The 15178-nt window shown below is 41.1% G+C and overlaps 1 protein-coding gene across 4 annotated transcripts in view; it reads right to left on the reverse strand.

Annotated features, from left to right (window-relative positions):
- The window catches only part of SEPTIN7 (septin 7), a 107276-nt gene that overhangs the window by 64912 nt on the left and 27186 nt on the right, over positions 1–15178 (reverse strand). The window lies entirely within an intron of this gene.

A 15178-nucleotide genomic window follows, 5' to 3' on the forward strand; every position in this document is an offset into this window, starting at 1 on the left:
CACCAAGAAATGATGCAAGTATTGACAAAATGTTACCACTATTAAAGTAGAATATGTCACGAAAAAATAATCTCGGAATCAGAATGAAAGGTAAAAGCATTCCAGAGTTATTATTGTTTAAAGTGACAGTGGTCCCCAAATGGCTGGGTCCTCCAGTGAAAATTGGCTGGGTCCTTAAGGGGTTAATGGGAAAGTACTGTCTCACGTGCAGACTGCACACACCATCGTGTCAATCAAAAGGTAGTGACCCCAATCTCTAGGACCTAAATCGTATCGCAAAGAGATTTTTTCATATGGTTTTCGGCCACCTACATAAACTTCAACTACATAAAAAAAGGTATGTGAGGAAAGGGGACAATAAAGACTGTGTTCATGGTGAGAGATTGTATAGATCGGTTTAGCTGACAGATGCTCTTTAAGCGTAGGGTCAGACATGCCGTATTTTGTTGTACATTTGCTGCTGCGTATTTCCCTACCCATTGAAGTCAATGGGTAGCAAAATTTGTTGGGTATCAAAAAAAAAAAATGTTTTAACAAAATTTTAGTAAATTTTTAATAACTTGTTTCACTTTTTTTTTTCCTCTTTTGGGAAATTTTGTAGGTAGTACTACTCCCAGCATGGAACACACTGTACCATGATGGGAGTAGTAGTACATGTACTAATAGACATATCGCTCTATACAGCGCTCGCATCTCTGTACTATACTCCGGTCAGTGATATGAATAGAACATCACTCATTCATATTTTCCGCCCAGAGTAATGATTGGCCGGATGGCTGCAGCCAATCACAGCTCTCAGTGGGAAATATGAATGAGTGACGTTCTATTCACATCACTGGCCGGAGTACAGAGCAGAGATGTGGAGCGCTGTATAGAGCCGCTCCACATCTCTGCAATAAATAGGACGATCACAGCGGATGTCAAGAGTGACACCCGTTGTGATCTTTCCTTAACTGCAGGTACTACTACCCCCAACATGGAGCACACTCTGTTCCATGTTGGGAGCTGTAGTACCTGCAGTTAAGGAAAGATCACAGTGGATGTCACGTCTGACACCTGCTGTGATCCTCCTGTATAATGTATAGATGCGGGCGGCTGGCCACTCTTCCATGGTCCCCTGTAATGACATATATATACACAACTACTCATATTTCCCACAGAGTTGTGATTGGCTGGAACCATCTGGCCAATCACAGCTCTCTGTGGGAAATATGAATAGTTGTGTATATATACGCAGTGCAGGAGACCATAGAAGAGCAGCCGGCCTCATCTACACATTATACAGAAGGATTGCAATGGAACACACAGTGTGTGTTCCATGCTGGGAGTAGTCGTACCTCCTAAAAATAAATAAAAAAGGTATCTCCATCACTTTTTTGGATCGCTAAAGTCCAAAAGAGAATAAAAACCGCCTGAAAAAAAATGCCCAAGTTAAAACCCACATGGCGTTTTTTAACTCTCATAGACTTCTATGGGAGAAAAACACCACGCCAAAAAAAAAAAAAAAAAAGAGTGAAAAAACGCCAAACTGAAAAACGGCCAAGTGGAAAAAGAATTTAACGATTTCTCATTGATTTACAGCTAACAACTGGCCGCAGATTTTTTGGCCCCAAAAAAAACAAAAATAAAAAAAAAAACAAGTAGAAACTTAGCAGTATACTACATATGCCCAATGCTTCTAAACTGTCATATCAGGTGGCCCTACACATACTAAATCAAAAGATTTAGGAAAGTTCTGCCTAATGTGTATGCGTGTCTTTAATCCCAAAGAAATGGCCTAGAAGGAACACCATATTATCGATCTTTCTGTTTTAAAAACCCTGGGTTGCACCACAAAGATCTTCATTGCCCCAAGCACCGGCTTGTAGAATAGGCTGGAAAGCAGAAATGAACCCAGTTCTATATCTTCTTCACATGACCAAACCGAAGGTCTTCTTTCTCTACAGAAAACATCTTGTGGTTAGTAAAGAATTTAAGGCATGCTAGTGTTGTACTCATAACTTTGGATAGCTATGTCTGCAACCAATCAAGAACATGGATGAGTTTAGGAGAAATTTTTGTAGTACTGGAGCTGCAGACATCCACACTTTCACCAGATCAATAATGATTTTTATGTAGGACACCACAATTTCGTAGGTTACTGTGTAACAAATTTACATATTGAAGATAAAGTTGAAGAAAAAAAAAGATTCAAGAAAATCACACTAAAAGAAAGAAAAGATTCTCTTAGGTTGAATTCATACAGAGCTTTAATATGTTTTCAGTAGGGATCGACCGATATTGATTTTTTTTTAGGGCCGATACCGATACTATGTTAACTTTGAGTCCGATAGCTGATAACTTATACAGATATTCTGGTATAAATTATCGGCTATAGACCGCCACCCCCCCCCCCCTCGCCCCCCGCCCCTGCAGAAGCCGCTGCAGTTCAATGATTTAAAGCAGGCACTTTAAATCAATGAACTGCAGCAGCTTTTGCGAGGCCAGAGACTACCGCCGCCCGATTCTCTCCCCCTGCCTGTCCTGGGGTCCTCCCTAGTCCAACCACCACTACTTCTGGCTCTGGCGGCGTCCTGAGCTGTCACTGCGCACACTGACGGTGATGTTGCGTTAAGGATGTCACTAGTCATTGCGCAGCGCACAGCAATAGCACAGGACGCCGCAGGAGCCAGAAGTAGCGTGGACCCCTGGAACAGGTAATTATAAAACCGGGGATGGGGAGGCAATGGGGCAGCGGCGGCCTCAGGGCGGTGCATTATCGGCAAGGTAATTGCCGACACCGATAACATCAAAAGTCGTGAATATCGGCCGATAATATCGGTCAAACCGTTAATCGGTCGATCCCTAGTTTTCAGAGGCCAGTCTTTAGTAAATTCTTACATATATAATGTTTTTTAGCCATTGTTTGAGAACAGACTTTATTTTATTTTTTTTAAACCTCAGCAGTGTGCTTTTTTATGGACCCCCTTCACCCCCACAGGTTTATGTATAAGGACAGATTCCCAGGCATTTGACATGAAAGTTTACACAATTACTTTTGACATTTTTTTGTATACTTAAATATGTAGAAAGGAATAAAAAATATAATTAAATTAAAAGGTCTGCTTCCACTGACTTCAATGGGGCACACCTAATAGATCTGCTTAAAATATACAAGAAAAGCTTCAATGAGTGCAAATGAAACAAATTCCTCTAAAATAAGTGTAAAACCTGCATGTTACATGTATTTCAAAGCAGAAATGCTTCTGAATTTTAAGCATCTTTTACATTGTATAAAATTAGCCTAAGACTTAATAAAATGCCAGTACAAACAGGTACAAAATGTCAGATGTGTGTGAGAAAACCCATAAACAAACACCACAGAGACTCACTAAGTCACTGTTCCCTGCGATCCAGCATCCTGTCTACTTTGAATTAGACTCCATATAGTTTATCAGGTTTGCTGGAAAGAACTGTGTAGAACAAGTCCTACAATGTCTCAGAAAAGCAAGACATGAGCAGAAGGAATCGGAGCTTCCTCCACAGGCTGGCACTGCTAAAGGACAGTGTAACTATTCTATGAATGGCCTGAACTAAAATGACGAGGACAGAGTAAAGCTGCGCTTTTGTCTTATTTATACCGAGACAGGAGGCTATGTGGAACAACTCATGTGAAGTGGAAGCTAAAACTGCACCCAGCTTGTAGATACATAGAAACAAACATAGAAACATAGAATATGTTGGCACATAAGAACCATTGGATCCATCTAGTCTGCCCAATAGTACAGAATACATAAATAAGGAACTGCTTGATAGAGAGAAAGCTATGTCACTAGTGCCTGGCTATGCAACAGCACAAATGAAGGGGATCAGATTGGATGACAGAAGAAGTAGAAAGAGGTATGCTACTGATCCATGAACAAAATACACCAGTAGCGTAAAGCTGATGAAAGGAAAAGTTGAGTTTGTGCAGAAATTTGTGACTCGTGTACACCAGAAAAAGGGCATACGTGTCTTGATAAATGACAGAAAATGCTTTACAGTCATGATGTAAAAAATATATTAAAAATATTGACAGAATAAATCAGTCCTACTGGTAATTAACGCAAAACAAATGTATATCTACATGGTGCTGTGAAGGAGGATCATGTAGTGCCGTATATAAGAACATTCTCTTGAATATTCTGTGGCATTGGAAGGAGTTTTATCGATTTACCCTCTTTCGGCTGAGCCATGTAGAGCATGCTAGACATTTCCAGCACAGCTGTTAGAATGCCATAGGCCGCCCTAGCAGCTGCAGAAACAAATAATAAAACAGTAGCACTACTGGACGGACCCATACAACTTTACTTACATGAAATATGTAGAACTCATTCTTTGCCCATCACTAAGTGTTCCCCAGGTTTGGTTTGATGGGCTTTATTACACATTTTGACTTCTACCTAGGACCAGGTTTTACCTTCATACATAAACCAACAGTATTAACAAGGATGACACCTTTCAGGTCACCTACTGTCTTCTGTAAACTGCAGAAGGGAACTGAGGCTCTGTCTACATTAGACTAGATTTCAAAACAGCTTTTTTTTCTGCCGTGTTTTGGAAAACTGCTACATCAGTTTTTGAGCCAAAGTAAAAAAAAAATAAGAATAAGAAAAAGGAATGACTAATACTTCTTCTTACTGGATAGACTTGACTTTGGTTCAAAAACTGCAGTAGCAGTTTTAAAAAAAAAAAAAAAAAGGGCCAGAAAAAAACCCCTGTGTGGAAACCTAGCCATAAAGCATTTTCCAAGTGCATGGACAGTTCACAGCAGCATTAGACAAGTGCAATAAAAAGGTTGCGGGTGAGGCAGGAGGAGTTACCCTAGTGTTTCAAGGCAAGAAGAGCTGTTACACATGAAAATTCTGGACACTAAGCAAAGTACTCGCCCAGTGTATACCTTCACCCTCATCTACATATGGTGCTTGACAAATTTACTTTTATTTTGTGAGCAGGCTCCCTGCAAAGCATTGTATGGTATTCTACAACCGCTTGGTATACTACTACAAGTCTGTATATTGGCCTACTTGTTTAGATGTCATGTTCGGAAATATTTAAAAAACTTTAAAAAATTCAAGAAGGCAATTAAAAGGGAGAAAAAATATTACATTGTGGCCTGACTGTCCCATCAAACAGCCTACAGTGTCTGGTAAGACAAGGCAGCTATTGATGGCAACAGGAAACCTAAGCTTCACAGCAAGTAGTCATTTATTAAGTCCCTATAGAGCCTGGGTTATATCCCTGTCCAATCAGTCAATGATTACATTTGTTAAAAAGTTACAATTCTAAATCTTTCACACCCAAAGAGTTAACATTTGTTGCACATTCCTTTGCTCTGTAAATGCCTTTCCCTTCCTTCCGCTTCAGAATACTCCTGCAGTGTAGAGAAATTTGAAAATTCTGACAAAGAATGCAAGTCTTCAACACAGCAAGATCGGTAAAGAAGCTCCTTGTTTAAGCTGAAAGAAGCATCATCGCATTTATAGATTCTAAATGTTACACAGCTTAAATAGTACCTCTTACATTTTTTTTATCCTCCCAGTTCACTGCTCCCATCATGATAAAACAACCCCCGAACCCCCCCCCCCCCCCCGTGTTTATTTTTATTAGTTGATATTGCTCTGTATTTTCTGCTCAGCCTCAGGTTCACAGACTGGGAAGGGGTGTTCCTCAGCAGGCGTGACATCATCTGATGCACAGGATTTTCTGCTGGCTGCACTTCCTGTGTTTGGACTTCTGCCAGGCCAGCAGGAGTCCAAAGTCTGTACATGAGATGGGGGGGGGGGGGGGGGTAGGAGAATGTGCTCTGGACAGTAGGGAGACACCTAGTGGCAGCTTTTTTAAACACAAAACAAAACTTAATTTTATTATTTTTTAAACAAAGTATATTAGAAAGATTTTTTTCCTTACCATAAAACGTGCAATAGCAAAAATTAGTTTTAATGAGCGTGCCCATTTAAGGGTAGGGTCACACGTAGTGCATCCGCTGCGCATTTGACGCAGTGTATGCGCTACTGCCAGTCCATAGAGTTTGCCTCCAGCTGTTTTTCCTGTGTCCTGCTCACAGCAGCAATCCGCCACTACGAACAGACAGAGGGTGATGCGAGTTGCATGCGATGTGCAGCTTTAGGCTGTGAGCGGCCGTGATATCTGGAGTCCACTGCACATATGCATGCGTGACTTTCAGTTCCCTCCATGTCAGCTCGTAGCAACAGATTACTGCTGAAAGCAGGACACAGGGAGGGGATGGACAGTAGAATTAAAAAGGAAAGGAATAAAAGGGTTCCATTGGGGGAAATTTATCAAAACCAGTACAGAGAAAAAAATGGGCACTGGCTCTCTGAGCAGAGCACAAGCTGGGAACAGCACATGCTAAATTCATTTCTATGGGAGCAGAGGTGGGGTGCTGCACACTGACATCTCCTGTGCTCCCTTAGAAATGAATGGAGCGCGTTCCGTCCCCAGCACACACTCTGCTCAGAGAACCGGAGCCCATTCATTAGATCATGGGGATCCCAGTGGTTAAATCCCCTGCGACCAGACACTTATTCCCTATCCTATGGATATGCACAATTAACGAATGCCGGATCCTAAACAACTAACTTACTTATGTCATCAGTGGTGGCTTCAGTTGCAGAGAGTTTAGGCGGTTCACTGGGCCGGACTTATGTGAACTCAGACTTAATATTTATGGAATGTATAGAACCTCTTTTGGAGTGCAGTGCGTTGTAAAATAAGCACACAAAAAGGACACCAACGTGCATATGAATAATCTCTCTGTGAAATTAGTTGTAGACTAAGAAGGATCTCAACTTAATGTTAACCACATGTCTTTTCCCAACAGTTTCTCCAACAAATGGTTTCAGTTTCAGTAGGGATTAAAATGGGAAGTCTTTCCAAGGGAAGCTTATTTTCTTGGCACAAAATTAAGGATGGTTTTCATTTCTAACTAGGTGTGGCACATACAGCAAACCCTGAAAATGCCAGTCATAACAACTGAAAGGCAAGGAGAACAAAAAGGATTATTAGTCTGAACAAAACAAATAGGTTTAGAAAGAAGAAAGTTATATGGAAGCCTATTTTGATTTATATGTATGTTTTTGGTAATATAGAAATAAAGCATTCGTGGCTACATTCCAACAGTCATAATTTTACACTTATTCTGTAGTTGTGTGAGGTTTCTTACAGGAGAAGCTGTATTTTTCTGCCTACATTGTTCACCATAAATAAATTGTTAACTTTTTGTACATGTTTTTACAGTTATGAGGGGTGTTGGTTACTGTATTGTCATTTAGCAAGCATCTACATTTTTGCAAATTTTTTTGTATTTCTCTGTGGATCTTTATAATTTACTAGCATATCTCTATAATGTAACAATATGCTGCCATTACCAAAAAGATGGCCTTGTGGTCCTTTTTCAAAGATTTAGACAGCCTTTACATAAATATGAACAATAACAATTTAGAGGTAATTCACTTTGTTGACACTATTTTAATACCTTAATGACATCATTAGATAAATGTCGCTGCTGCTGTCAAGGTGTTATAACAATTTGCCATTTAGATAAGACCTGAGCCAGGATTTAAAATATCCCTGATCTGGCCGTCTAACACCTTAGGCATGGGTCTAATAGGCATATTTAACCCCTTAAGGACCAAGCCCATTTTTACCTTAAGAACCAGAGTGTTTTTTGCACATCTAACCACTGTCACTTTAAGCATTAATAACTCTGGGATGCTTTTACTCATGAATTTGATTCCAAGATAGTTTTTTCGTGACATATTCTACTTTAACATAGCGGTAAAATTTCGTCGATACTTGCATTCTTTCTTGGTGAAAAATTCCAAAATTTCATGAAAAATTTGAAAATTTTGCAATTTTCAAACTTTGAAGCTCTCTGCTTGTAAGGAAAATAGGCATTCCAAATAAATGATACTTTGATTCACATATACAATATGTGTACTTAATGTTTCCCTCATAAAGTTGACATGTTTTTACTTTTGGAAGACACCAGAGGGCTTCAAATTGTAGCAGCAATTTTCAAATTTTCACAAAATTTTCTAAATCTGAATTTTTCAGGGACCAGTTCAGTTTTGTGGTGGATTTGAAGGGCTTCATATTAGAAATACCCCATAAATGACCCCATTATAAAAACTGCTCCCCTCAACGTATTCAAAATGACAATCAGTAAGTGTGTTAACCCTTTAGGTATTTCACAGGAATAGCAGCAAAGTGAAGGAGAAAATTCAAAATCTGCATTTTCTCACTCGCATGTTCATGTAGACCCAGTTTTTGAATCTTTATAAGGGGTAAAAGTAGAGAAATCCCCCCAAAATGTGTAACCCAATTTCTTTCGAGTAAGGAAATACCTCATATGTGTATGTCAAGTGTTCGGCGGGCGCAGTAGAGGGCTCAGAAGGGAAGGAGCGACTGAGATTTTGGAGAGTGAATTTTTCTGAAATGGCAACACATGGCATACTATTTTGGAAACTACACCCCTCAAGGAACATAACAAGGGGTCCAGTGAGCCTTAACACCCCACAGGTGTTTGACGACTTTTCGTAAAAGTCGGATGTGTAAATGAAAAAAAAATTTTTTCACTGAAATGCAGTTTATTTCCCAAACTTACCATATTTACAAGAGGTAATAGAAGACAATGCCCCCCAAAAATTTGTAAGCCCGTTTCTTCTGTGTATGGAAATACCCCATATGTGGATGTAAAGTGCTCTGTGGGCAAACTACAACGCTCAGAAGAGAAGGAGCGCCATTGGGATTTTGGAGAGAGAATTTGTTTGGAATGAAGGTTGGGGGTCATGTGCTTTACAAAGCCCCCTGTGGTGCCAGAACAGTGGACCCCCCCCCCCCCCCCCCCCCACACACACACATGTGACCCTATTTCGGAAACTACACCCTTCAAGGAATGTTATAAGGGGTGCAGTGAGCATTTACACCCCACTGGCCTTTGACAGATCTTTGGAACAGTGGAAAAATTAGATTTTTGCAAAAACTACAGCCGTTGCAAAAACTACAACTCTCAGCATGCAGTGACAACTGAGGGCATGCTGGGACTTGTAGTTATGCAGCAGCTGGAGGCATGCTACTAACACTCCCAGCATGCCTGGCTGTCCGTGCATGCTGGGGGTTGTAGTTATGTAACAGCTGGAGGCACACTGGTTGCAAAACATTGAGTTTGTTACTTAACTCAGTGTTTCCCAAAAAGGGTGCCTCCAGCTGTTGCAAAACTACAACTCCCAACATGCCCAGACCGCCGAAAGACATGTTGGGAGTTCGTTTTGCAACATCTGGAGGGTCACAGTTTGGTGACCGCTGTGCAGTGGTGTCCAAACTGTAGCCCTCAAAATGTTGCAAAGCTTCAACTCCAAGCATGCCCAGACTGTCCAGGCATGCTGGGAGTTGTAGTGCTGCAAAATCTGAAGTTACAGAACTACAACTCCCAGCATGCCTGGGCTGTCTGGGCATGCTGGGAGTTGTAGTTTTGCAACATCTGTAAGAGCACAGTTTGGACACCACTGCACAGTGGTCTCCAAACTGTGGGCCTCCAGATGTTGCAAAACTACAACTCCCAGCATGCCCAGACAGCCTTTGGCTGTCTGGGCTTGCTGGGAGTTGTAGTTTGGCAACTCCTGGAACGCAGCAGTGAAGATCACTTCACAGCTCCGTCCGCCGCTGCCTCCGCCGGTCCCGCGCTGTCTGTCCGGTACTGCCGCGGGTCCCGCTGCGATCGCTGGCCCCGGGACATGATCGCTGGTCCCGGGACCCCCCGCCATCTTCCCCCCGCTCTGCCCCGACATCCAGGGGCAGGGCAGAGCGGGGATTTCACCTTTAACCTCCCGCCCCCCTCCTGCCATTGGTCACTACTCCTAACAACGAATGGCAGGGGTTTAGGAGCGAGGTGGCAGGATGATCGGAGCGGTCTCTGACTGCTCCGATCATCGTAATTTTCCGGGCGATCGGGTCATCAGAGACCCGATCAGCCCGGAACCCCGCAAGTCCTTGTCATTAGTCAGTCACTAACTGACTGACTAATGACAATGATCTGCAGCTAGGGGACCAGTCTGATTGGTCCCCTGCTGCATAGTGTCATCGGTCAGCTGTCCAGGACAGCTGAGATGACGTTTCTATCACCATGCCAACGGACATGGTGATAGAAAATGTATTGGACGTGTATACACGTCCATTTGCGGGAAAGGGTTAAAGTGTACCTTTCACTTACAAAAATAAAAACTTTTGAAATGTTAAAAGTTCTGATTTGTCGGGGTGTCACTGCCGAGCTCCCACTGATCATAAGAACAGACGGGGATGAGTGTGGCACCAATCTTTGTTTTGCTGCCTTTTAAAGTAAGACAAAGATTTCTGAGAACCATACAGTAAAGTGCACTTATCCCTTCTCGTTCTCCTGCCTGATCGGGGGTCTCATTGCAGAAACCAAATTTTTTTTTTTTTAAAGTGACTGGTACCCTTTAACTCCTTAACGACGAAGGACGTATATTTACGTCCTGCGATGGCTCCCGCGATGTGACCCCGCGTTATATCGCGGCGGTCCCTGCCGCCATCAACGTCCGGGACCCGCGGCTAATACAGGACATCACCGATCGCGGTGATGTCCTGTATTAACCCTTCAGATGCGGCGATCAAAGCTGACCGCCGCGTCTGAAGTGAAAGTGAAACTATTCCGGCTGCTCAGTCGGGCTGTTCGGGACTGCCGTGGTGAAATCGCGGCGTGCCAAACAGCTTACAGGACACCGGGAGGGACCCCACCTGCCTCCTCGGTGTTCGATCGGCGAATGACTGCTCAGTGTCTGAGATCCCGGCAGAAGCAGTCAAGCGCCGATAACACTGATCACAGGCGTGTTAATACATGCCAGTGATCTGTGTATGTAATGTTATAGGCCCCTATGGGAGCTATAACATTGCAAAAAAAAAAGCTAAAAAAAAAGTGTTCAGAAAGATCATTTAACCCCTTCCCTAATAAAAGTTTGAGTCACCCTTTTCCCATTAAAAAAATAAAACAGTGTAAATAAAAATAAACATATGTGGTATCGCCGCGTGCATAAATCTCCAAACTATAAAAATATATCATTAATTAAACCGCACGGTCAATGGCGTACATGTAAAAAAAAAATTCCAAAGTCCAAAAAAGCGTATTTTTGGTAACTTTTTATACCATTAAAAAATGAATAAAAAGTGATCGAAAAGTCCGACCAAAACAAAAATGGTACCGATAAAAACTTCAGATCACGGTGCAAAACATTCCACATGCCACCCTGTATGTAGGAAAATAAAAAAGTTATAGGGGTCAGAAGAGGACATTTTTAAACGTATAAATTTTCCTGCATGTAGTTATGATTTTTCCCAGAAGTACGACAAAATTAAACCTATATAAGTAGTCAAAACTGCTAAAAATCCTGTCTTTTACCTTAAGAAATGCTTTAATCATGAATAAAAATAAAATGTTGAGGTGTTGGAACAACAAACTGATTCTAAGATACAGCTCATGCCATACTACATAGTATCAAAGCATTTATTTACTAATTCTGACACCCAGACTGGCAAATCAGAAATAAGAGTAAAATGTAAAGAATATGATTAACCCATAAAGAATAAGATTTGTCATGTGGCATTAAGAAATAGGCCAAAATCTTACTGCGTTGGACAAATTTAGTGTAAATAGGCTACAGATTGCTGCAAAAAGATTAAATAACCCAAGCAGGTATTGGCCAGTTCTTCATGAATTGAGGATTTTTCTCATGAATATATAAGAATTGAGGATTCCAGCACTGCAGTCCATTGAAAATATAAAAGTCCTGTTTAGTTCCTTGGCACTAAACTCTGGTTGCTTGGGGTGGGGGGTAAAAACACACAGGAAGCTTCCCAGACCAAACCAAAAGGAACTTGGGGGATGGGGAGAGAAGTACTGTATGCCAAGAAACAAATTGGTTTTAACCTCTTCTTGGTTGATCATGCTTTACTTATAGTTTTGCTTTACTGCATTTATTTTAATTGAAAAACTAGGAATAAGTGACACCTGGGGAATATTTCATCACATATATCCTAACAACTGCTCTGATCTTCAAATACAGATATAATAACATCATAGTTATAACTTTGTGAGTAAACCAACAATGAAAACCAGAAAAGAAGAGAAGCTGGTTGGATGGAAGACAAGGGGATGTGGGGAGAGGGACAAGTTGTTGGGAGGGGATGAAAGGTTTTTCGGGAGTTTGATGCTTTTTGGATTCAGTGTGTATACAAAGTACCCCATATTCTAAAGAAAAGATTTGAGCAGGTTTCCAAATTGGCCAATTTTTCTCATTTATATAGATGATCACATGTATATACAAATGGGTGGTGAGGATACTTGCTTCCCATATAAAAGTATCAGAGAGAGTGATGTGGCTCAGTATTGCAAGGATGTTCTTTGGAAGAAGGGTACAGTGTTAGCAGTCTAACCAGACACATTTTAATGGTTAATTGTATTGTTATTAACCCCTTCAGGACCAAGTTTTTTTTTTTTTTTCATTTTTCACATTTGTTTTTCATCCTCACCTTCTTAAAATCATTGCACTTTCAATTTTCCCCTCAAGACCCATATGAGGGCATGTTTTTGGCACCACCAATTTTATATTGTAATGCCATAAACCATTTCACTACAAAATCTACGGCAAAACCAGAAAAAAATTATTTGTGGGGCAAAATTGAAAAAATAAATTAAAAAACCACGCCATTTTGTAACTTTTGGGGGGCTTCCAATTCTACGCAGTGCACTTTTCGGTAAAAAAAAAAAAAAAAAAAAAGACATTCTGTAGGTCCATACGGTCACAAGGATACCTAATTTGTATAGGTTATTTTATTTTACTACTTCAAAAAAAAAAAAATAATTATAACTACATGCACCAAAATTAGTATGTTTAAAAATTGTCCTCTTACCCCTATAAACTTGAATTTTCCGCATACAAGAATATGTGAGAGCTCATTTTTTGCACCGTGATCTGAAGTTCTTATCTGTACCATTTTGTTTTGATGGGACTTCTTGATCACTTTTTATAAAAAATTTTAGGGTATACAAAGTGACCAAAATTACGCAACATTTTTAAAAAAAATTTTTTAGGGGACTATTACATGCAATCTTCTGATTGCATACATTGTTCAATGCTATGCCATAGCATTGATCAGTGTTATCAGTGCTCGATTGCTCCAGCTTGCTGAGCAGGGCTGGAGCATCCTAGCAACAATCCTCTAAGCTGATCGGGACATCGCTGAGCTGTCGTGATACATTATTTTCGATTTTAGATGCTGCAATTAACTTTGATCCCTGCATCTAAGAGGTTAATACCGGTCATCACCGTGATCGGTGATGTACGGTATTAGCCCAGGGTCCCGGCTATTGATAGCCACTGGGACCACTTAACTATGACGCGGGCTCAGCCCGTGACCCCACGTCATAGAAGGGGTGCGGGATGAGGGCATACAGGTACGCCCTTGGTCCCAGAGGGGATAAGCTCAACTATAATCATTTGAAATCAGAATCTGGAAAATCTCAAAATCTGAACATTTTCACCAGATGTGGCAGAAGGATTCAGGATCCTAGTAACTGCAAAGTATAAAAATACAAACAAGCTACAACAGTACAAATTTATACAGCTCCTGTTTGGTTCCTTTCGGTCTCCCCAATGCTTCTGTTTTCTTCCTGCTTCATAGGTGAGAGCTTAGCACAGGACCTGGCAGTAGCAGTGTATCGCCCCAACCAGTGATTGGCTGAGCAGGCAGGTCCTGCACAGAGCTCTCCTTTTGGGAGAAGAAAGAAGGAGCCAAACAGGAACTGCTGTAGGTTTTTTGTTTTCTTAATTCTATTCTTCTGAGGCCTCCAAAGTATATATGACATTTTTGTAAAGTACCAGAATAACCCTTTAACTCCTAGAGAACGCATGACGTAAATGTAGGTCATACTTCTCTGGTACTTGAAACCTACATCATGAACAGAGAAAAAAAAATAAGTATCCTAATGCTGCGCAGACCATGATTGATCGCTTCATATAGAGGCCGAGAGAAAAGAAGTGAGCAACTTGTCTCTGGAAACACCAGCACACAACTACAGTTTGAAGAGACTTGTACTCTATGGGACTCATAATATTGGTTGCTGTTATTAAGAATTGAAACATGTGAATTTCTACAAAAATTAATTGCATCTAAAGTAGTTTGTAGCATTGTATGTGAACTACTGTTAAAGTGGGTGGGAGTCTCAAAGCAGAGCCCTGTGCTGTTTCTCTACCCCCCCCCCCCCATTTCCCTTCTGATACATTTCTGACAATTACTGCCAACTCTCACCAGCTCCCCAAAATGTTTGTCCAATCCCGCCCACTCTCTATACATCTGTACACTGCTATAAACATAGGGGTAAGTGCAGAGCATTGGGTCACATGCACACTGTGTGAAGCCATATACATTTATACTTCAGAAGGAGCAAGATGGGTTATACAGTGGGCAATACTGGGGCTGATGAGGTGACAACTCGTGGGACAGTTCCATCAGGGCAGGCTTCACAAACTGGTGGCCGTTCTATGTCGTACATGATGTACTACACTACAAAGCGTACCACCAATCAACAGAGGGAGGAGACATCAGGAGAGCAAGACTCCACCGGGTGAGCTCAGCGAAGGGCTAAACATAACTTTAGATGGAGGTGCGGGAGTATGTAGGACTTACGAGACCCATAGGCATAGCGCCTAACTGCCAGCAGCAGAAACATCAGCGCCTGCACATTTCGAATTGGGTCCCAATCCCAATGCAGGGCTCTCTCACATAGCACTCAATGGAGGTAGCCCTTTCATTCATGTACTACTTGACTTCTTATTGGACATCTTATTTACAGCTTTTGAAGGACAACTTGATCTTTAGAATGTCCTAATCAAGCCTAACAGACTAAAGAATGCATAAGGAATATGCATAAAGTTATGTATTTTCCAATTCTTATACATATTGCAGATAAAATTTAATAATAATAAATAATTTACACTACCAAAACTACCCTTAAAGTGTACCTGCCATCAACAAAAACGTTCTATATAATGTAGATAATACCATTATGTGTATATTTGTAATATACATTGGTTAAAAAATATGTATATTTTTGTCCCTGGAG

Source organism: Hyla sarda, chromosome 5 (genome assembly GCF_029499605.1).
Source record: "Hyla sarda isolate aHylSar1 chromosome 5, aHylSar1.hap1, whole genome shotgun sequence".
Lineage (NCBI taxonomy): Eukaryota > Metazoa > Chordata > Amphibia > Anura > Hylidae > Hyla > Hyla sarda.